Here is a 24,125-nt window from a genome sequence, read left to right as displayed (position 1 = left end):
GTGCAGTATTTAGCCTCGCTGGGGCTCTGCTTCCTCTTCTCTGAAAAAGAGACCTGTGCATTGAGTTCGTTGCCTGGCACATAATAATAGCACCATTGTGCGTATGTTACATCAACATATAAGGTAGCTTGCCTTGTATAATAAAATGAAGGCAACAGCGTGGTAAATACAGCCTCACTAGACTATTGTGTAGATCTAGACTCAGAGAGTGAGGAGACCTTGCCTAAGAAAGAGCTCAGCAATTTGCTAGCTACCTGACCTTGGGAAACTCCCCCAAGCTCTCTAATTCTTAGAAATGTCTGGAATGGATTAACTACACCCACCTAGGATCAGGGTGAAGTTCAAATGCGTTACTGTGTGTGGAAGTGCTTTTACAAGCTGTAAATTCTAAGCAAGAGAGGTTATTATTCTATTAATGTGTTATTGTAATGCTCTTAAATGTAGTGATTGTTTATAATGTTTTTAAAGGAACTGGCCGTTTTTCTGCATCTGAGATCCAGCAATAGGACTATCGTGAGTAGAAACTTTCAAAATGAGCCACATGGTAGAAAATGTCTGCTGATTATATGCAGTTAGTGGTCTGTAGTTCTTGTTGGAACCAATATTAAAATCATCTGGTTATCTCTGCCCTCCAAAATAACCCTTCCCAACAGAAAAAAACACTTTCCTACAACAGGTAATATATCAAAATATACACAATGATTATATTTTCCTTTTAAATATAAGCCCACAGAAATGGCAGAGGAGAGAGGAATGATTAATGTTGAACAGTAGCCATTTTATAGGCTCATGTCAAGCTGCAAATGCAAAATAATCAAGAGTCCAAATTAGCTCTTATATGTACTCTTTCTACAAACTTTTTTTTTTTTTTTTTTGCCTTTTACAGGACATTTCCACATCCTTAGGAAGAAGCAAATTATATAGTGTTTTTTCTTCTCCTTATAAAATGTCTAGTGTAAATGTCTAGGTCTTTTTCTAACAGTCGTAATTTTCTGTTTCCTTCTAAAGTTTTCCACTTGACAAGTGCTTAGACGCTTATCTGTCCTTTGATACAATCTTAAGATGATCTAATGCAGTCTTGGAAATAAGAGTTGGCTTAGTCAATTCTGGGCAAGTAGATATAGTTTTAAAAATACTATGGTTCCTGGTCCAATTGTAACAATTTTGTCCCCTTCCTGGGTTGGTCCTGGGTTCATAAACAACCTGTACACTGACAATACTATGATTCTGCTACTTTAACTCTTGAAAGCAATGTCACTTAAACTATCTACCAGTTTCAATGTACTTAAAGTAAAATGTCATTCCTAATCTAGAGTTAGACCATCATACATGATTACCAGCTGTATTGTTAGGACTGAAAGTCCATTTTCTAATATCTCAATAAAGTCTTGACTGTAATGCAGGCCACAACTAAGATGTGATGCCAGAATTCTCCCAGGAAGTATTGCAAATGTATGTAATTTCAAGCCAAAGCGATCTGCATAAACAAGCAATCACATAAACAAACCACACCATTTGGTTTGAGCAAAAGTTATGGCAGGAATGTTCTCAGATCCACTCATTGCTGTACAGGTGGACAGTTTTCATTACCCTCTGCTCCTACAGAAAACCCAAATGGCTCAGCAAATATTGACTGAATTATAATTTTGACTTCATTAATCTTTTCCTTCACATACTTGAGGTTTGCATCTTGCTCCCAATTTTACAAGATGAAAGTGAATAAAGAAGTTTAATCAGCAAATAATCCAAATACAATAAAAGAGATCCCAGAAGATAAATTCACAGGTATTACAAGAGGCTTTTAGGGCAAGTTTGCAAAAACGCTCTTTTGAAAGTTACACCCTTTGCATAAAATTGTGTCTCAACAGAATAAAATATTTAAACAGCAACATTAATTAAAAAAGAAAACATCAGCATTAGAAAAACGCACACTCAGGCTCTTCCTTCCTATTTAGGAAGCTTCCTGTGGTTCGTCATCACCTTTTAAATATAAAGTTATGTGTCTTGTTGGAACAAGGCAAGGATTTCGGACCTGTGGGCCTCCAAAAGAAATCCAAAATGTTTGTAAAAGAAACATAGATTTTTATGTTACATTGCTACCGAAGTTCGCAACTAATTGGGTACATTCCAGTGTCATCCTTCCCTGTATCATGGAATTTAGTATCACTTCTTAAATTATAAGCTTCCTGCAGTAGTTTCTTTGTTCTGCACATTACCAAATGTAGCATCTAATATAATGGTTCTTACACATTAGGTGACTTGCAAGTGAATGAATGAATGAAAAGGCATTCAGTAATTCTATGGATTGTTTCAAAACAACTAAAGGAAAAAACTGATTTCTTTGCCTTGACAAATTATTTTTTCCCAACTGTCTTACACCATTCTCTACTCCAAAATGCATGAAAAATGCATGAAAAGGACCAACTGGGGTGTATGTGTGTGTGTGTGTGTAAGTGATATACACAAAACATAATCTTCATGTAATGTTCTTTTCTTTCAATCTTTGTAAAAATATACTTCATGTAGTGTTCTTTTCTAATAATTAATAATATTGCTAGTTAGGTACTCAGAAATAAACATACCACTGCCAACTTGCTTACAGAAGACAGATCTGTGAGAAATGGTAAAAGGCCTGGAGTGAAGGTTGAGGCCAGACAGAATATAAGACAACTGAAACTCCTTTTCTGTGTTTTGGGCCACCGCTGCCCTCTAGGGGACACATGGAAAATAAGCAGTCTTTTGGGCTTCTGCTAGAAATTTGAGATCTTGGAAAATCACCTCGTCTATCCAACTTTTATTAAGGAAGCTGTAATTAAAAACTAATTCAAACTGCTTCAAGGATAGCTATATAATCCTGAAAAATCTTTGCATTGAATGCTTTTCTAGGGTCACCTAATTTAGAGTCACTCTCAGCAGATAAAAAGTTCTTTATTTTGTCTATCCTAATTTTCCTGCAGCATTTTAAACATGTTATTTCTTGTCCTGTTAAGGAACAGCTGCTTACTATGACTAACGTGTTAGTCACTGTTTATACTTCCAACTTTTAGCTTGCAATGCTCCAGAAACCAGAAACCCCAGCTCCTTCAGTCTTTCTTTATAAAGTCAGTTTGTACAGAGGAAAATATGCAGGCATTTCCAAAGTTGCCAAATTGTTGCTTATTTCTGGACAAAGAAGCTTCACTAATTCGAACAAAGATCAACTTGTGATTTTACATGGTAGATCCAATTTAAAATACTTTCAGGTCATTCAACCTTCTTTATATAAAACTTGAAAAATTAGGGATAATATCTATTGTAATCCTACTTTATTGGCAGAAATTAATCTGCTCTTTCACTTCGAAAATATTAAAGGAAAATTTAAATGATTAATACTAAAATGAATTTTCTGGAAGTAAATATTCTGCCTTTAGAGATAATTTCATGACTAGGGTTAAATTATGGAAGAATTACTTATAAAACATCTATTTGTTCATCTGTTTAACATTTGATGAGTATTCCATTACTCATAAAATACTATATTTAGCGATTCTAGGTGTACAAGGAAACTTAACAAGCAGTAGAGAAGATAATTAGTATTATAGGATCACATTCCGCTCTGTATTATATTTAATTTTATTCAACAAGTATTATTGAAATGCTTAGTTCTCATGTATCTTAACCACCAGACTTCAAGTATCAAGAAGAGGGAATTTATTTTGCTCATCTTTGTATCACCAGTACCTTGGAGGATTTAATTTCTCAAGCCTAATAGTAGTCCTTTAAGTGTGAGTTATTTTTCTCAATTTATAGGTGAAGTAAATTATTCAGTAATTTCTGAGCTAGCATGTGTAGAGATTTAAACCCAATGTGTCTGTATTCTTGACATTAGGATTTCTCTCTGCAGATGTGCCTAGCATAGTGTCTGGCACATGGAAGGTGTTCAGTCAATATTTGTAAAAGAATTAATTGGCATGCTTTTCCTAAGTAGTTTGTTCTTTGCTTTCATTTTGGTGTCTCAAGTGCCTCAGTGTTTGGTACATAAAAGTTCCTCAGTAATTAATTGTTGAATGAATGAATGAATGAATGTAGATTTCTTGGGAAGTCTCTTGTATTTTTCCACTACGTTATTTCTTATGGTATACCCATCATGGTAGCATAAAGTCTTAAGAATAAATAAGACAAGTGTTTTATGAGATATAGTGTTGATGGTGGATGGAATTCATTTTCAGCTAAACTCAGGACATCTGATAGGCCATTGACCTGCCTTGTTGGCAATTTCATTGTCTAAAAATTTGAGGAAATGAATGGGGGAACTGAAATTTAAAAAAAAATTCAAATTCTAACTCATAAGGGGGAACTGGTTGGCCATGTGGAAGTAACAGGAATCTTACAGAACAATAAAAATATAGTTTTAAAAACTGTGATGGGGATAGAAGGTCTGAAAAATATCAGACAAATATGGCAAATTTATGAGAACAGATTTTTCCAAAGTTCAGGGAACAGATCAGAAGAATTCTATAGCATAAGAATTTGAAAGGGAAAATGCCTTGAAAACGTTGGGAAGTTTGCAGAAATTCTAAACATACCCCAAAACTCTTAATATCAGTTTTCTCTGGTTTTAGGATTATGAGTAATTTCTTTTAAATTTTACCTCTCTATATTTTTAACTTGTCTATAAAATGGTTTTCAGATGATCAAAACAATTCTGATTATATTATAATCTAAAAGGTAAAACAAAGTTTATTTTAAAACAAGCAATTTCTACCATGTAGAAATTAGTTGCACATAATTCTGAACAGAAAGAAAGTTGGAAACTATAAAGAAGAAACCACTGTGGTGGTTTTTACATGAGTTTCTTTCCAGTTTCTGTGTGTCTCTGCTTTAAATAATCCATTTATGACTTCATTCATTGAGCTTATGTTTATTGAGCTACTTCTGTATAGCAGCACTGTTCCAGGCACTGGGCACACTGATGTGAACAAGACAACGCCCTTGTTCTCAGAGGGCTTATATTCTGGTAGGGGAGAAAGACAAACAAAGCATGTCTTTAATTCCAGGCAGCAATGTGCTTTTAAGACAAATAAGGCAGGGTAGGGGAGAGGGAGCGGTGTGGTATAGTTGCTTCAGACATGTGGTCAGGGAAGTCCTCTTTAAAAAGGTATCAACTCAGAGGCTTGAATGCTATGAATTGGCCTTGGGAAAATCCAGGTGAAGAGTTGCCCAGGCAAGGAAATAGCAAATATAAAGGAAAACCCCCAAATGATCTGAGACCAATTAAAAAAAAAAAAAAAACTCAGGATACACATATTTTTGTTTGTCTGCTTTTTAAGTTCAAGGAGCACAGTGTTCCAATAAAAGATGGACCTGCAGCTTAGACATGACGGTAACATGGATGGATGAGAAAGAGAACAGAATTGTAAGATTTCTGTTTTCTTTGTCTATGTCAAGGAGAGAATTATCTTTGGAATGGAAATGACAGACTACTATTGCTAAGAGGAAAGAGAAGATGAATAAAGGGAAGGTAAGAGGATGCCTACATTTTAAATGCCTTCAAGGATTCTGGTTGGTGGGAGCTGTGTCTCTGGGCATCCATTTTTTCTCCTTTTAGAAATGATTGCAACCCTGGGGCAAAGAGACAATGTTGGTGCTTTTATAATTCTTTTGCGTAATCTCAGTTAATTACCAGGATTTATTGAAATGTGAGATTTGGTCATCACCCCCCGTCTTCTACTTGTCTTCAGAAGCTGTTCCAGTTGAAATTCTCTTGTCCTTGTGGCTTAAGTTTCTTTACGGAGGCTAGGGAAAGGAGAGGTGCAGGTTATATTATGCTGGTGGAAGAGAGGCCAGGTCCTAAGAGAATTTGGCCCTGGAGGAAAACATAGGGAGCAGAGGGATTCCAGTCCTAGGGGCACAGAGGGATGAGGCCTCAAGGGACTGAACTGGAAACTTTCTCCCTTTCTACTCCTCCAGACCCCTACTTTACCTTCCTGTTATGTTCTTCAATGCCCCCACGCTTTTCTCTCCTTCTCCCCAAACCAAACAATTTGAATATAGCGGCATCTGAGCCTCAGCAGGATAACCAGTGCCCAAACTGTCTCCAGGTGAAATGCGAATAATCTTTCTAGAAACCTGGGGAATGTCATTTACAACCACAGGAAGATAATTCGGAAGGGTATTAAATAGGTGTGGCGTATGGTCAGATGTAGGACTGTTCCTTTGTCCAATTCAAAATTCTAATGTGGTGTATAAATGAATTTTGTCTCCAGACATATATAATTCCTATTTCAGACTTTTAAAACATGAATATAAGCACCAAAATGCCAAGTTTTAGTGTTTTGATTCTTACAAATAGCAGGATATCTCTTATTTCTAGACACTGTGCTATGTTCTAGGGACAATGAGTAAGCTGAGGTCCCTGCTATAAATGAAACCTGCTGAACATCTTTGAAGAACTGCAGAAAGCAGAAGAGGTATATATAAGCAAAGGATTGGCAAATTTGGATCTGATTTTCAAAAGGGGGAGAGAGGCAGTTTCTCAAAACCTATATATTACTGAGCCTCAAGTCAACCATGGTAGGCTCACAACTAGGCTCCAAATGAATCACCAAGGAATAGATCATGTAGATGAGCATCAGTTCCTTCTCTGAAGGGGTTACTGGGGCTAACCAATGGGGGTAATTAATGTATCTGGACTTCTACAGGATATTTGCCAAGGCATCACAAAGCATCCTAGTGGCTGAGATGAAGAAATATGAGCTAGAAATCAAGGTTGTTGACAATCTGTTGAATGGCCATACCCAGAGGATAGCAATGAATGATCAATGGCTGTCTGGAAGGACATTTCTAATGGTGATGCCCCAGTCCTGTTATTGTCAAAATTTAAAAAAAAATCAGGTATTAGAATAAATAGTATGCTAGTCATATTTACTGATAACACAAGTTAAAATTTCACTTAGTGAATGAGTGAGATGACAGAATTAGAATACACTCTCCGTTCCAAATAAAAAAAAATTAAGTTAGTGGGATGGAACACATTTAATGAGGTAACATTAATGGAAATAAATGTGAAGTCTATGTGGGTCTAAAACAATAGGATAAAAACCCAACTATACAGGTACAAGATGGGGTACATGTGACTTGGTTTAGATATGTGGGAAACACTTAGGCATTTCAAGTGTCTCTTTGATATAGTTGCCACAAAAGCAAATTCAATGTTAAGAGAAAGTCAGTGCTTGGAATAAGGCTATTGCTAATTGTGTTTTATCCTGTGCAGGTCATAATATACTCTGAGTTTGCAAAATGTTAAAAAATTGGAGCATGTTCAGAGGAAAGTGACTAGGGCATTGAAAGAAGGAAACCAGAGAGAATGAGGAAGCATCTGAAAGAAGCTTGTCAGTATCAAAGAGGAAGTAAACATTTCATTGGTCTGAAAGGTTATGTCTAGGACCAATAAGTGGAATTTACAGAAAGACACATTACAGTTCAATTTAAGGACTTTGTATCAACTAGAACAGTCTGATGTTGGGAGGCCAAGAGATTCCGATCATCAGTGGTGTTTCATCATCACTTCAGTCATCAGAAGAGTGCAGGGTCCTCATTCGTGACCTTTAAGGTCTCTTTCGACCTTGCGAGGCTTTAGTTCGAGAGTTCTTTACTAACCATTTATGGTACAATGACACTGACTTAGCTTTTTTGGTCACTTTTAGGCTGTGCCTTTAGGAGTTGTGGAAATGGAGCAATAAAGACCTTATAATCCTTCCTTCCATCCCAAAGGGAAAGCACTAGAGAGCAGATCACAGCATTTCAAACATATTTACCCATCTCAGTTCTGAAGTCAGCCAGGAAAGAGTTGGCAAACTGGGGCAACGCTTAACTGATACATACAAGGCCAAATGGGTAAAACCATCGTCTGGAAACTGCGTTTCCATTGTGGTCTCCAATTCTGTCTGGTAGAGGGATCATTCAGTGCCGTGGATGAAGCTTGCTATCTGTCCTTTAGCAGAATGTCATTATGATCAGTGATCATTTGCCTGTAATAGTCAATATCAGCCTTTCTCTCAGTGCTATAATACAAAAACACATAGGTTGTTGTTGTTGACAGTTCTATTCCAATTATGCTCAGTGCATAAAAAATGCTTCCCAGTTTTGAATACAGTGGGGCTTAGGTGATGTGAGTGATAGTCACAGCTTATATTTGGCACGACCAAATGCTACCCTCTTTAGGTTGTATAAATCCACTATTCCAACCATAAGACACTCAAGAGTCAAGGCATATTAATGATAACATATGTTTTTTCCATTTTAGCACCTTACATCAAATATCTGTTGATCAATACAGTTCAGATCTGTATTGAATATTAATTCTATATTTCATGGCTTTTGGTAATTGTATTAAGTTCAATGCTGCACATTTACCTGAGGAACTAATAACGTTTTGATAAAAATAGTTTACTCTGAAACTTCTGAATCATTTTTGACCCTAGCATAATTCTTTTTGCACTTAAGAGTACACACAATAGAAAAGCTATCTAACAACATAAGAGTTAAATATTTTCTAACAATACTAAGCTCAGAAAAGAGCTTACATAGCATTTTTCCTGCTTGCTTTACATTTATATTTGCATCACAATACAAATAGGGCTTTTACAGTCCAAGATTAATGCTATGGTTTTCTATGTTCATTCTATATCATCCAAACTGCAGTTGGACCAAACAACAACAAAAAATAATTAACTGAATGTTGAACAACTCATTGTAAAAATATTCATGGACACTCAAAGTCAATATCAGAAAAAACTGTCCCAGAATATATGTGTAACTCACCATTTTTATTTTGGTAAAACTTCAGAGAATTGTTCTGATGATTCAACATAAATAATATATGTAAATCTCTGCCAGAGTTTAATTCAGGGTAGCTGGTTTTTATGGAGCACTCTTATCATCATTAGTAGTAATAATGTAACTAACAATAATAATATTAGCACCTGAATCTAGAGTCAAACAGATCATCCGTTTTATATGTGAGAAGTCTCTTCTTCATTTTATATCTAAAGTTTTCCACTGGTTCAAAAATAGCTGATTAAAAATTAATGCAAACTAATAACCTAATTGTTGTGCCTCCAAGTATGATCACTAGCTTAGTACACAAAACCAGTAGCGGTGGATTAAATGGCAAGCTCAAAGACTGCTTAATCTAACTATTGCTAATCTTCATCAAACAGCCTTGTCAGATGTAATTTGCTGTATGGCAACCCTGCGCAGAAGGTAGCCTCATTTGGAGGTAAAATGTCCACTGATGCTAACAAAACTCTCCTGTTTAAATAGAAACAATCGCCGTGTAGAAAGCAAGAATGATTTTAGGTTTCAGAAAGTAGAGTTAATGAATCCTTTAACCACGCCTATAGGAGTAAACGTTCCTAATGCAGAATAACAAAGGCAAAAGTCAAAGAATAAATTGCATATCATTATGTAGTATGTCTGCTAATTTTTCTTTTATGATTTTCTTTGGATTTAATGATTCAATATGGGCTGCCTCGAATATAAATCTAAGCAATTGTTAAGGAAATTACTTCCAAGAAAACGAGCAGAATCTTTCTTCCATTAAAAGGTTTTCATATGTTAAATGCTCTCATATCTTAGGGCAGATTCGATTTTAGTGTTTGGAGAAAATGAGATGCTGGAAGCTAAGATTATCACAAAATCATGCGACTGGGGGATCATCAAGAGGTCATTTAGTTCATCTTCCTGTCTCCATTCAAAAATAGCATCTAAGAGGGAAAACTGTTCACCCTCTTTTTGAAAAATTTCAGCATAAACTACATTTGAGCCTCATCTGAGATAGCCCTCTTTTGTTTGTTTTTTGTTTTTAATGAGTACTTCATTTCTGAAGGAATTTTGAAAAAATTATTTGGGGGTTATATCATAGCAACATTGGAGCTACAGTGAGGAGGACAACACCCTCTGGGTTTTATACTTGAAAGAAATAACCCTGACAATTGAAATGATGTTGTCAGTAACACGGAGGGCACTCATTTCTTAATAGAAATACTGGCCTAGAAGAAACCTGGAGGCCTGGGAGGATGAGAAAAGAATATCAACTTAAACCAAACATTAAAAGGATGAAAAATCCAGAATAAGGAAAATGGTTTAGTTACATTACTCACAGAGGAGAAGACATGGGACATTTTGGGAGACACCTGAGTTAGATATTAGGAAGAATTTATTCAAAGTGAGGAGGTATGCTAAACACTGAAATGAGTTCCTGTTTAGGTTATACAATTTTAGTCTTCAGTGATGATCTTTTCTTAAAGAAAAGAGTCTAATGTTTGAACTGGTTTAGGCAAAATAGTTTACCAGAAGATGGAAAGATGACCTCATTAAATTAAATCAAAATGACTTAATGAATGACATTTGAAACCTATTATTCTTTAAGATAAAAAATAATATCCAGAATTTTCTAATCCATCTCCATAACATGAAATATAATACTCCTAATACCTAACATGCATAGTCAGAATCCAAAATATTTCATCTGTGCATCACCAAGCTTATAATTAGTTAGGAGTGCTCTCACCTCTATCCCTACCAGCTCCAATTAAATAGATTTAAGACTTTTTTCAGATTAGTTTTAGGTAAATAATATAAATGTATACTTGGAAACAATTAAAACTATATTTCAATTAACAAAATGTGGTCATGGGAACCGGGCTCATAACTAATTATATAGCGAGACCAAATAAAGAGATATGAATAGACAGTGAAAGACAACTATGAAACTTCTCGGTAAAATAACTATTGTTTCTCCTTGCTTTTCCAATTCTCTGATAAGGAATATACAATGCATTCTTAGGTTCACTATGAACAGATGTCTTTGTGTTGCCATTCATTTAAAAGTAAGATTCCAAAATATATGTATAGCTCAATGATCAGACAAGGTTTCTTCACACGTCCATGGAGGTGAGAGTGCCAGTTACAGAACACTCATTTCTTGGGCAACATTTAGGTTTAGACTTGTGTAGAAGAAATAGCCAATAGGACCAGTGTGTATTCTCTAGCAGCCAGGGAACTTTTATGTGCTTCTCCTAGTCAGGGCTTGTGTTGTAGCAGTAGATTCTAAGTAAAAACACAAGTTTAGTTGAAAGGACATCTGTCAGACCTGAGTGTTACTCTCACCTCTATTACTTACTGGCTGGGTGAACTTGCACAAGTAACTTTATTTCTCTGAGGACAGTGTTCGACCCACTATCATTTCTTACAAGCGTTAGTTCCCTTTCCCATGGGATGGGGAAGGCGTTGTGATAGCGTGTATGGGAGTGGTTGTATTTTATAAGCAAATAGGATGACAAATGACTATTTCTAGTCTCATGTTCCAGAAACAGAACTTCTACCTCCGTATGTGTGGCCGAGAGTTATATGACTTTAAAATGATCTCATTGACGATACTCACATTGATTAAAAAGCTTCTTTATCTCAGAATGCCAATATATTAATTTACAATAAGAAATATATCAAGCTAATGAGTTATATCGACTGCTGTATTTTCTCCCTGTAGGTATAGATATAGATATAGATATAAGTATATGGAAAGAAGGTTTATAATCAATGAACTGGTTGCCAAGTGAATCTGGGTTCAGAACCAGGGGAATAAGTTGGAAGGTGTAAATGGCTGATGTTTTGAAGCCAGGACAACCTAATGGATTCTTCTCTCTCCAGGGATACATTTGCTACATGGTCTAGAGACCCGTGTTCTTGGGGCAGGATCTTTTTACCCTATCAGTGCTGGAAAGGCACTGCCTATATTTGCCCTTTGAATTTTCCTTTTCTGTACCAACTTCTGATGGACAAGAATGCTTACTTCTAAGAGTTTTTACTTGTAAGAGTTTTTGTTACGTGTAGACTAAAAGCTGAAATTTTAAGTTGAAATACTATTTATTAGTTTACATGGAAATGCTGGTTAATAATCATGTAAATGCTGTGCTGACTTCATCTGGAAGCAGGATTGAGTTTCAGCAACTTCTCCATATGCAGTTCTGAAAAATCATGAATACTTGATTTCATATAAGTTCTCTCTCTGAAAAGGAATACAATGTTTTTACTTAGCATGAACATTATTTTTCAGTTTTCCCATATAACAGTCCCTCCTCGAAATATTTCTTTTTGGCAAAAGCTAACAGAATTATGTAAAAAGATGGCAATCAATGAAAACAGAAATACCATAATAATGGATTCTGGGATTACAAGATTGAGAACCTAGGAATCAAGCCCAGCTCAACATTTACAATAATGGAGGCTCACTTGGATCTCATGTTCTGTGAGAGGTGGTGGAAAATGAGGAAGTGTAGGGGAGTCTTATCTGGTTCTCTGCCCATTTAGTTCATTGTTGCACCAGAAAGTGATATAAATTCACAGTTCTCCTGTAAGGCAATGTAAGGACATGGAGTTCTCAGGAGAAAATGAGATATCCAATTTAGTAGCTGCAATATGGGTCACATAAATGTAAATGGGAATAATAAATGCCATTGAAAGAGTCTTGGACTGAGAAAAGCCTTGGGGTATTAGATACTGGAACTGTAGTATATAAGGAAAGCTATAACAGCGTTTCATTTGGGTATTTTATTGGTTGGAAGGATTTTTAAAAGGATGAAATTTCTATACTTCACATATTTAATTTGTACTCTAATATTGGAAATGTTTCTTTTGACTATATGTGTATTTTTCTACTTTTATAACAGAGAGTAAGATGGCTAAAATCTCCATATATATATATATATATATATAATCTTCATTATATGAAAATAATCCATAATGCCCATTTAAGGGTCGATCATATCTAACTCTGAGTTAGAAAAATGCACACTGAAGTGCTGATTCCTTTTATAACTGATCTCTAAGCAAGAAGTCTGAGGAGAGTATTTCAATGACATTCCTCTGTAGTAATGCTCCTTATTTGAAAAAATTCATTTTTAAAACTTCTACGCCCTGATTAAGTAGATACTGTACGATAGATCTCGTAGCAAATCACACAAATTAAAAAATATTACTTCATAATATATTATTGGTAGATCTGATGTAACGTAGTTTATATCTCAGTAGGTACAAAATTTTTAATAATAAAATTATTTTCATAAAATTCATATCATAGCACTTACTGGATCTTTAAATCCTTTCCTGGTTTCAAAAGTACGTTTTAACTTAGAAAGAGACAATTTCTAGATTCTGGAAGAGTTAAGTACCCAGCACACACAATGTGTTTTAAATCATCTGCCTTTGACAGCTAACATGCCAATATTTAGACGTTATCAGAGACTTTAGCATGTGAAATTAGGGCAGGGACTCTCTACAATGAATTTTTAAAAATCTTAGTTTTATTGGCTTAATTTAAGAGTCTTGAGATCAATAAATGAAGGAGAATTATATATTATAATTTATCATGAAAAGAAAGCACATTTCTAATTAAAAATTTGATTTATGATAAAATGATTGAACTTTTTGGTGCTTTGTCCTCTAAACTATAGTCCTCTAAACTTTGTCCTCTAAACTAAAGTAGTGAAATCATATTCGAGGGGTATTAGCTGAGTCAGTGCTTAAGGAGCATCTTGAGGACGTTGGACTTCAAGTGCGACACATCGAGAGAAGTGGTTTTACTTACAGTGCAATAGAGTGCAACATGGAGAAACAATGCAAACGATAGTGTTGCAGAGGACGATGCCCTTTTCCTTAAACCTTAATATATCACTCGTGTGTGGCTAGGTATACTTCTCCATACAAGTAGCCACAACAACCATCTTCCTGATGCAAAAATTGATAACAGAAATGAAAGGGAGAAATGAAGGCAGAAAAGAAAGAAGGAAGAAGGAAGTGAGCAGGACAGAATCCCCAGAGTCACACGGTATTACACAGGCAGATACAAATGAGCAGATCTGCTCGCTCTTCTGTTCTTGCCAAATGTAATTATAAACCTTTTGGTTTCTTATTTTACCAATTTACTTAGTTAATATTTTTAAGCTCTGAAAATCTCAACACATCTTTTCTGTGTCACTGGACAGGTGCCATGTGGTCATTTTATAGAAGGACCATTTCTCACACAGACCAGAGAAAGGGGGACAGTTGATTTAAATACCCTAACTCAGAATTTACTGTGGATTTAAAAATCTCTGACTTAATGTTGCACTAACTACTCATGGCTGCTTTACTGCCTTTAAAACATGCATATATAATTGGATACTGTAATGCTTTGCGGATAAAATAAATACCAACTCACACTAAAATAAATACTCTGCATGATGAAGTTCATGTAGACATAAATTAATCATTTACCAGTTAACCAATATGCACAGGAAAGAAATAGATCACTTATTAAAGGTTGCCTCATCTATAAAATGGCAAAAATAAAATGCTGATATATTTTACAGTGGTGCTGTGAGGGGAAATATAGAAAATTATTGCTAAGCAGTTGATAAACCATAAAATGCAGTATGAACATTAAATTAATAATATTTGTACTAATTCAGATTCAACACCCTCTGCATTAGATATATCTTTTTGCCTATTGAAGCGTACACAAAACCAAGCTGAGGCTTTTTATTTAATTTTTAATGGTGTCTTTGGAATTCTGCAAAGCATCGCAGAAGTTACTGGTTATGTTAAAAACTTTTCAGTGGTTCTTTCTCACCATTTCTAAGACAAAGTTCTTGGCTGTTCACATCCCCAACCCCATTTTTAAAATCCTCTCCGGAAGGGTCTTGTATCTTTCGTTTGTATAGACAGAGCAGTTACAAAGGGAACATGGATTTGAATTTTTTAATCAGGTGGAAGTTATTAACATGTTCTGTGCTTTGGTTTATTCTAAATTATGGATTGAAATAGGAGTAATGTTAAATTTGGGGGGCAGAGGGGCGCATGCACTGGGTTTCTGCTATTACATCAGACTGGTCTGCAGTGCCAAGGTTCTGTGCCGGGACCGCAGCATGGTCTGAAACTGCAGAGTCTCAAGGCCACCCTGCTGCTCGAAACGTTACAGGCTCTAGAGATAAATGAAGCTGCTGTTTCTCAGCTCGAGTCCAGAAACGTCGTTCAAGGGCACGAGGGAGAACTAAGCAACCCAGAACATATTTCCTTTATTTTCTACGTTTTCCTGTTCTTCTTTTTTTAATGGAGTCTTATTATTTAGAAGACGAACTTGTACAAAACCTGTAATCCACTCAGCACATTTTTAACATTGTCAACGTCCCTTTGACTTTCAATGATAAAACACATCTGACATTTCTCCACTCAATTCCTTTTATAGGGGCCGTTAATATAGAAATACCTCCTCATCTTCCACTATGAAATGATAAATGGCTGACTGGAGATATCTGAAATATTGCCAGATCTCCCCTACGTATCATGTGTCACCAGCAATAATAAACAGTGACTAATCTTTGGTCATGAACTGTATTTATGGCTTTCTTGTCATCAGGAGGTAGGTATTTTCTAGAATCAGGTTTAAGGCTCTAATATTTATGCTAGGAACATGTGTGCTAGAAAAAGTGTACGGAGGTCCAAAGGAAAATAATCCTCACATTTTCTTTCATTTAACTATTTCCAGAGCTTGACATTTCCATCTCTATATATCTCTTTTTTGCATCAGGATTCACCCAGGAGTGTTCTGATCAGGGATCTAATTCATCCAGTCAATTCGCCATTTTGGTGATTCTCCTCGTCTAATAGGGAAAGCAATATGACTGAAATGCAAACTTATCCCAGTTAAGGCTTATCGTGATTAAAAGGAAACACAGCGAACCTGGTTCCTCCATCTCCTAAATTCAACTGAGGGTTGGGGGGATCAAAGTTTTCCTAAAGGAACTATGATAAGGGCAGAACACCAGAAGATAAAACTAATAGAAGGCAAATTAAAGCTTTGAGGGAAATGAAATGAGGTCAATAAGGATGTAATTCTACTTCAATTCAATTTAACTAATATCTATCAAGTGCCTGCTGGATACCAGGCACTGGGGTAGGTGCTTGGGATACACCAGTCACAACTAAGAAAAATTGCTGCCTTCATGGCGCTTACATTCTGGTGGAGGGACACAGATGATAAATAAATGAGTAAATTATATAATGTATCAGAAGGTGGCAAGTATCATAGAGAGAAATAAATCAGGGAAGGAAAATAGGAATTGTGGGAAGGGGGTGCATTTTTAGAAGGGTAGTCAGTGAAGATCCTATTGAGAAGTTGATATTTGAGCAAAGGCTTGAAGGCGATGAGAGAGCAAGTCATGTGTATTCCTGAGGAAGAATGTCCCAGCCAGGAAATAGCAAGTGCAAAGGCCCTGAGGCAGGAACATGCCTGGTGTGCTGGCAGAACTGTGAGGAAGCCAGAGTGATTGGAATGGAGTGAATGTGGGGGGTGGGGGGCAAAAGGAGATGGTGGTCAGGTGGGCTGAAACATATATGGCCTTGAGGACCATTGTTAGGCCCTAGCTTTTCCTTTGATTAAAACAGGGAACCACTGGAGTTTTGGGTCAAGGAGCAAAATGATCTGACTTATGCTTTATCGAAAATAGACTATAGGGGGCAAGAGTGGAAGCAAGAAGATAAATTAAATTAATTAAAATGAAAGTTCAACTTTCCTCTCCCCATAAGTTTAGTGAATATGAGCCAGAAATTAATGAGAGACAAGAGTACAAAATTATATGCAAATACAGTGAAGTTGTAACTATGCAGAGCTAAAACTGGTTGGAAGACAGAATTCCACATAGCAATCATTTTCTTTTTTTTTTTTTTTTTGTGAGGAAGATCAGCCCTGAGCTAACATCCATGCTAATCCTCCTCTTTTTGCTGAGGAAGACCGACTCTGAGCTAACATCTATTGCCAATCCTCCTCTTTTTTTTTCCCCCAAAGCCCCAGTAGATAGTTGTATGTCATAGTTGCACATCCTTCTAGTTGCTGTATGTGGGACGCGGCCTCAGCATGGCTGGAGAAGCAGTGCGTCGGTGTGCGCCTGGGATCCGAACCCGGGCCGCCAGTAGCACAGCGTGTGCACTTAACCGCTAAGCCATGGGGCCGGCCCGGCAATCATTTTCATTTCCACAGCACCAGACGGTAAGTTTGAAAACATTTTAAACTAAGGTCATGAACAACCAATGATAAAGAAATAACTATTAAGGTTTGGGAACTTCGAACATCTATTGCTAAGGAATAGATGAAAAATCTCCCTCCTTACCATGGTCTGGGTTGTGGAATTAAGCAAGTGCCTATTATGATGTTGAGATGGGCTCTTCAGATACCTTTCACTCCTGGAAACCAAAAAAAATAGTCCAGGTATCTTTCAGTTGGAAGTTGGGGAAACTTTCAGAGTTAAGAAGAAAGCAAACCATCAAGAAAAATGAAGGGATCCATAGTTTGGATTAATTGTGTTTTATTTTCAAATTTAAAACATAGGAATGATGGGCCGATAAAAAAAATTTGTTGGGTCTTTTCTAGAGAACAAAGAATATAGAAAAATAAAAATTCTGATAAAAGGTGAGTTTAGCCTTATAGTCAACCTTCCTGGCAGTCAGAATTATTAGGCTGTGAAACAGAGCTCTTCTTATCTCTCCCGGGCCATTTAGGTTTAGAAGAAATTGGACCTGAAAAAGTGTCAAAATTCACAGTAGGAGCGCCCCCTCAGAGCACCATTTCTCTCTCTGAAGTAGGTTACTATATTCACCTAGGGAAATTTCCATTGAATTATAATTAGGTGGCTAATTAAAAAGTAGATTATCAACTATATTAAAATATGCCAGAAAGATGTGCACATCATTCATTCTTTAATTTAGGAAATCTACCTTTTCCTTTAAAAGGAAATTCCATGTATAATATGTACGTTTTCTTTTTTCTTCTTAAATCAGTTTTATTGAAGTGAGTCTAAGATTTTTTTGTTTATTGAGGTAATGGATGTAATTTGAGCTACCTCTGTAATAAAAGTACCTAGACATCATAGTTACTCTTTGCAATGAGAACCCATGGCCATGATAACAACCCCAAGGCAATTCAAGTTCCCCAGAAGAAATAATAATAACAATGAAAATAATGACTGCTGCCATTTATCCACTGCTACTATATGTCAGATGCTATGTCTCATTTAATTCTTTCAACAACTATGCCTATTAAACAGATAAGGAAACTGAGCTCGGAGAAGTCAGGCAAATTATTCATGATCACATAGCTTGAAGGTTATAAAGCTGGAACTCAAACTCAGGTCTGTTTGACCTCGAAAACCTTGCATTAAGCAAGAGTTTTCTCTCCTTAAAATACTTTAACATCAAGCTAAAACTATATTGTTGCGTTCAAGTGGTTTTGAAATTGATAATATTCATGTACCATATAAACAGTTAATCAGACTCTTGTATTAGCCAGACCATATTTCCTAGCCCTTTGTCCAAACATCAGTTTATTTTATAAAGTAAATGATCATCAGGAGACTCCTGAGCCATTATTAACAGCAGAAGTTAAAAAGTAATAGTTACTTGGTGCTGTAAGTTACTTTTTATTTGTCTTTTCCTATTTTCTTCTAATTTCTAAGAAGGTACAAATTAAATGATAGCCCATGAACTTTGGTACAATCCCATCTGTGAGCCTGCTAGACTAGTCAGGTATTAAGTGGGTCAGTCCATTCCTGAAGGTGCTTAAACATTGGCCATCCCAAGTGGATGACTCAGCAGATAGGCGTGACTGACTGTGCTGGGATGGACTTACTGAATTGCTTATAGTACTCAGTCTTGATACCATGTGGGTGATGTGGAGTTCCTTCTCAAATAAATAATGACAACAAGAACAATGTAATTATACTAATATTTTTTGAGGGCCTACTGTTATCAGACACTGTGCTCATTACATACATTACTTCAGAGTTTCTCAGTCTTGGTACTGTTGATCTTTTGGGCCACGTGACTCTGTTGTGGGGGGCTGTCCTGGGCATCTTAGGAAGATTAGTAACATCCCGGCCCTCTACTCCCCAGATGCCGATAGCACACCCACCCGCACAGTTGTGACAGCCCAGATTATCTCCAGACATTCCCAGATGTCTCCTGGTGGGCAAAATTGCCCCAGTTGAGAACCTCTGTTTTATTTCCTCAACAACTCTAGGAGGTTGGTACTATTAGACTAATCATATTACTGACGAGGAAACTATGGCTCCGAGAGGTTTAAGTAAAATGCCTACGGTCTCACAGTTAGTACACTACAGAGCTGGAATGCACATAGATTGCCTGCCTCTTGGATGTTGTTACGCTGTGGTTGAAGCTCACAAGTGAAGATCTGCCCCCATTCCCATCCTCTTCATTCCTATATCTCATCACGGGGTGGAGCAGTGGGAAGGAAGAGGAGGTGCACATGACATAGTGCACAGAACTTTTATTGTACCGTGGTCTTTTATTCGACAGATTAATTCCATTTTAATTGGGATTCTGGAAACTAATGAAAAAAAATTACAAGTGTTAGATGGTCTGTTTTCAGGGTTTTTGAATCTGTCTGATTTAATTCTAACCAATTAGCATGCCATTATGGAGGAGTATTATGTTGAGAATCAATATTACACTAAACACTAATATTTTATTCAGTATTAAAAATTTATACAAATGGTAATACAAGTGCTTTATTCCTACTTTCTCTAAATGAGAAGAAATGCTTCCTTAGGGCGATTCCAGCTACAAAGAAAAGATGTTCTTAGGAGACTATTGGTATTAGGCTTTACATAGATCATTGCTTAAATGAATCAATAAGATTTAATTGAATGAAATTTTATTTTATTACGAAGTGTATGAGTTTTTCAGTGTATCAAAAATTGTTTTCCATTTTATACCTATATCTCATGTTAAGATGACAACAAAAGTATGTTATTGTCCACTACTGTTAAAAAGGATAAAATAACTGTCATACTTATCCTGATTTTAGGATATCACTTCTTTCTTTCTCTCTCTCTCTTCCATTTGGATACTTGAACAGTTTTTGATTCAGATGTAATCTTAGGCTGGAATTTGAACCCAAATGTATCCAGATTCTGCATTTATATCTTCTTTGCAAAGAGATAAACCTACATAAACTATGAACTAGATAAACATCCACTAACTACCTAGAAATAGTTCAGTTAGGCATGATTTCAAAACTGGCTTGCAGATCTACTTTGCAAATTGTGCCCCTGTGTGCCTTTCCCAGCCCCTGGCGTCGCCGTGCTCTTTGATTTTAGACCCTGGGCCCACTGCATGGATCCTGTGGTTCTTCCTGGGCCCTCCCTCCGTCTAGCCTGTCCCTCTGCTACTTCTGCTGTCTTAACTTCAGTAGCTTTTTCAAGCCTCCAAGCTAGGGCAGCACTGAAAGATTTCCATAGTTTGGATCTAATGAATGCATTTACAATTTTTATCACTTATGTACTTTAATTCCCAGCTTCTCAAATATTTGAAAACTATGAGAAAATTATGCCTTTTAAAACATCCCTAACTTTGTGAATTATTATACTCCATTCTCCAGTTTTAGAATTAGAAAAGTTTTGCTTCATATTTTAGTGATCTCCCAACTGGGTTAGCAAGATCAATCAGTTAATATGCACATACCTTGGAAAAGCTACTCTTTGGGAAAAGGTTTCTTGTAATTCTAAAGGCATATTAGAAGTTAAAAACTGCCATGCAAAATCAACGCAAAAAAACCCATCATTGAATAAATTAAGCTAAGCAAAATATTAGAAATGGGAGGTATGTTCAGCATACTAATCACCATTACAAATAGGTGAATTTAAATGAAAAAAATAATATTTAATGGGTTTGACTTTTCTAAAATATTGATTGGATTTCATTAATAAGCATTTTATGCATATAGCTATTCTGAAAGTTCCTTTAAAAATGAAAGACTAATGCCTTAATGAGAGGTATTATTACATGAACATATTTGAATCTGGCTTATGAAAAATAGTACTTGAGAATTTAAAATGTGTGCATAAAATGCAAATGGATTTAATTAACTGAAAACCCATAAGACAGAACTTCTTCAAATAAGCAATTACTTTGGGGACTAATAGTGTAAATAGGATCCTGATTCATTAGCACAAATACCCATATGAGAAAAGGATCAGCAAATTTTATTCTTTAAGTTATTTATGCACACATGGTAATATCTTATTAATTTAGGGCTTCAATAAATTTAAAATCTTTTGATAATTTGCTCGTGAGCTGGGCTGACATTTACCTTTGCTTGGCAAACACTTTATTTATAGGTAGATAATGTATGATGTTTTAAACATTTATTTTCAATCTTATGTATACTTTTTAGATACAAAATAAACTATTTTCAGTGAACCTCAGGCACTTTACAAGCTCCTGCATACATCCAATCTATATGCTAATAACAAAATGTTCATGTGATTTATTGTAACAGGCCTCCTTAAGGATTTCTACTTTGTAATGTTTTGTTGAAGTTACTATATGTAGTTTAAAGTAATAAAAGCCACATTTGTTTAAAAGTTATCTATAATTCAGCCTCCCTACAAATTCAGATATGCCCACCTCCCTAATTCATTAGAATAAATGAAATCTTACAATATTCACAGCTACACATATAGAGAGAATTTTTCTTTTAAATATGCATTAGAACATATAAAGAAAAATAAAAAACAATGAAGAGTGAAAGTAACAAATAATTTTGTGGGGGGACAAAGGAGAGTGAACTGTCTCAAATCATTTTAAGTCCTTTGGGCACAATACCTTGGTGAAAGAACTCAATAATGTGGCCCTTTCTTCAAAGGCTGATTTCCCTCACTTGGGATGACTCAATTCTAATCACTTGCAAAGCGATAATAAGTTTTTCCAATTAAAGACAGTCAGTGCCCAGGCCAAAAGGGGTGGATGCTCCAAACTAGGGCATCTGGGACAAAGAGAAATGCCACTGCAAAGCAATCTGGCATTTCTAATTCTTCCTTGTATGTGGCCATGACTTTTCAGAGTCCACATGTCAATTTTCTGCACAAGATGCTACTCACTAAAGAATTTTAAAAGTGTGTATAAAGTGAGTAGATCAGTTATGTTATTTTAATGATTAAAACTCATATGTAAGTCAAAATGACTCAAATTCTAAACCAGATAAAAGATATTAAACTAGAATTATAAAAACCACAAATGAGCCAAAAAGGGAATATTCCTTTTTTTAAATGAAACATTCTAAAGACAAACCTGGATAAGTCATGCCGTCTTCACACAAGAAGCATTTCCATTTCTTTTGTAAATATCGTGAGAAAATTAGGAGGGAAAAGACAATTCTGTTACCCAAATTAGTAGTTACTTACCATATGAAGGGGGAAAGTACGCTTCAATTCCATTTTCATAACTTAAGAATATTTGATGAAAGAGGCCTCTTTCATGTACTTCTTGGGTGTTACAAAACCTGGGAAGGAGATACAAGCATGGAATGTTTCATCATCAAGAAGAAAACTGCTCAAACAATACTAGTTTCTTCTGTCAGTGCTTATTTCTCATCCAAACGAGAGCTGTCGCAGCCAACCATATGCCATTTACAAATCAACCAGGTGCCCACAAAAGTTTGAGCAAGAAAGGCTGAAAAGACTATGGCCAACAGAGAAAGAAGACCTGAGGTCTGATCTCGGTATTTGTCTGAATGAACTTTAAAGTCCTTAACTTCACCGACGTTCAGTTCCTTCATCTATCAGGTGGGAGTAATAATACCAGCTGTTCTGATGATCAAATGAGAGGATGTGTAGAAAGTCATTTCGTTAATAGTAAAAGTGTTTAATTTATTTATGCCCTGACTCGCTAAGAATTGGAAGTGGCTTCCAAAAAGGCAAAATAATGTAATATGAATAAAAATAAGAAAATAGTGCTGAGAGTGAAAAAGGAAGTATATAAGCTACGTATATTGGTCAACAGTTGAAGTGACTGAAATTATAATTTGGATTTGAATTTCTTGGTAATTTAGGTAAAAGGAAAATGTAATTTCTTGTGTAAGTCCTATTATTAGAAAGGAGACAATACATCACTTCCCCCAAAGAAACCAAGTATTTTATCTTCCTGTTATGAAATTCATAGAAAAAATTTTCATGTAAAACATGATATAGGGACATTGAGATAAAATGGACTATTCTATTTAACAAGAGTAGGACTGACTACCGTGAACACTGAAGGGCAAAACGGTACTTTTGCTTGGAAGTAGTTATTATTGCTATGGAAAACCAACTAACTCCCAATTAACAAATCACCCAGCTCTCCTCCCCTGCTGTGCCTTCCTAACAAACACACAAGGAGTTTCTTTCTTTCAGTCATGTTCTCAATAGTGAAGAGGTGTTTCTGAAGGAAGTCACTGACTGCTGGTGACTTTAGGCCAGTCACTGCTCATTAATAAATAGGGGTAGAGCTGCAAAGATGAAGTGTGAGCCCAGAGGTGATACACTACTGACAGCTGCACAGCTCACTTCATGGGGCCATTCCAAAAGGGAAAGGAAGAGAAAGGGAAAAGATACAACCAAATGATTATATAAATGAAACAAATCACAGCAGGAGGCCTCTTCCTTGAAATCCACGTATTTTTCTTGGCCTCCTTGAGACACTTCCAATCTCCCAGGAAACTCCTCTCAATTTTCCTCTTCTGGCTCTTTTTCTTCTGTCTCCCGTTAAATGTGGGCCTTCCTCAACATTCTCTACTTGGCAGCAATTTCATTCACACCCATGGCTTAAATTATATATATATATATATATATATTTTTTTTTTTTTTTTTGAGGAAGATCGGCCCTTAGCTAACATCTGCCAATCCTCCTCTTTTTGCTGAGGAAGACTGGCCCTGGGCTAACATCCGTGCCCATCTTCCTCCACTTTATATGGGACGCCGCCACAGCATGGCTTGACAAGCGGTGCGTTGGTGCACGCCCGGGGTCCGAACCGGAGAACCCGGGCTGCCGCAGCAGAGCGCGCTCACTTAACTGCTTGCGCCACCGGGCCGGCCCCAATTATATCTTTTTTTGATGTTTTTCTGGGCTAGATCCTCATCCCATCCTCTCCTGAATCTGCTTCTCTCTGTACCTAAAATTCATGGCATTGTCACTCTCCCTCACTTGAACACTTGGCGACATCTTCATTCTCCCCCCAATCACTGCGCCTCCCCACAACACACACACTCCAACTGATT

General features: G+C 36.3%; 1 protein-coding gene across 1 annotated transcript in view; it reads right to left on the bottom strand.

Annotated features, from left to right (window-relative positions):
* RHOBTB1 (Rho related BTB domain containing 1) overlaps positions 1-22,366 on the bottom strand; it is a 104,568-nt gene extending 82,202 nt beyond the window's left edge. Inside the window, exon 1 of the mRNA XM_004427099.3 lies at positions 22,275-22,366. The gene's annotated coding sequence lies outside the window, so the exon portion shown is untranslated. The remainder of the gene's footprint in view (positions 1-22,274) is intronic.
* Between the last annotated feature and the right edge of the window lie 1,759 nt (positions 22,367-24,125).

This window comes from Ceratotherium simum, chromosome 6 (genome assembly GCF_057802395.1).
Source record: "Ceratotherium simum simum isolate JZ-2026a chromosome 6, ASM5780239v1, whole genome shotgun sequence".
Taxonomy (NCBI): Eukaryota; Metazoa; Chordata; class Mammalia; order Perissodactyla; family Rhinocerotidae; genus Ceratotherium; species Ceratotherium simum.
The sequence above is the reverse complement of the archived record's forward strand: the minus strand, read 5'-3'. Positions and strand labels throughout refer to the sequence as shown.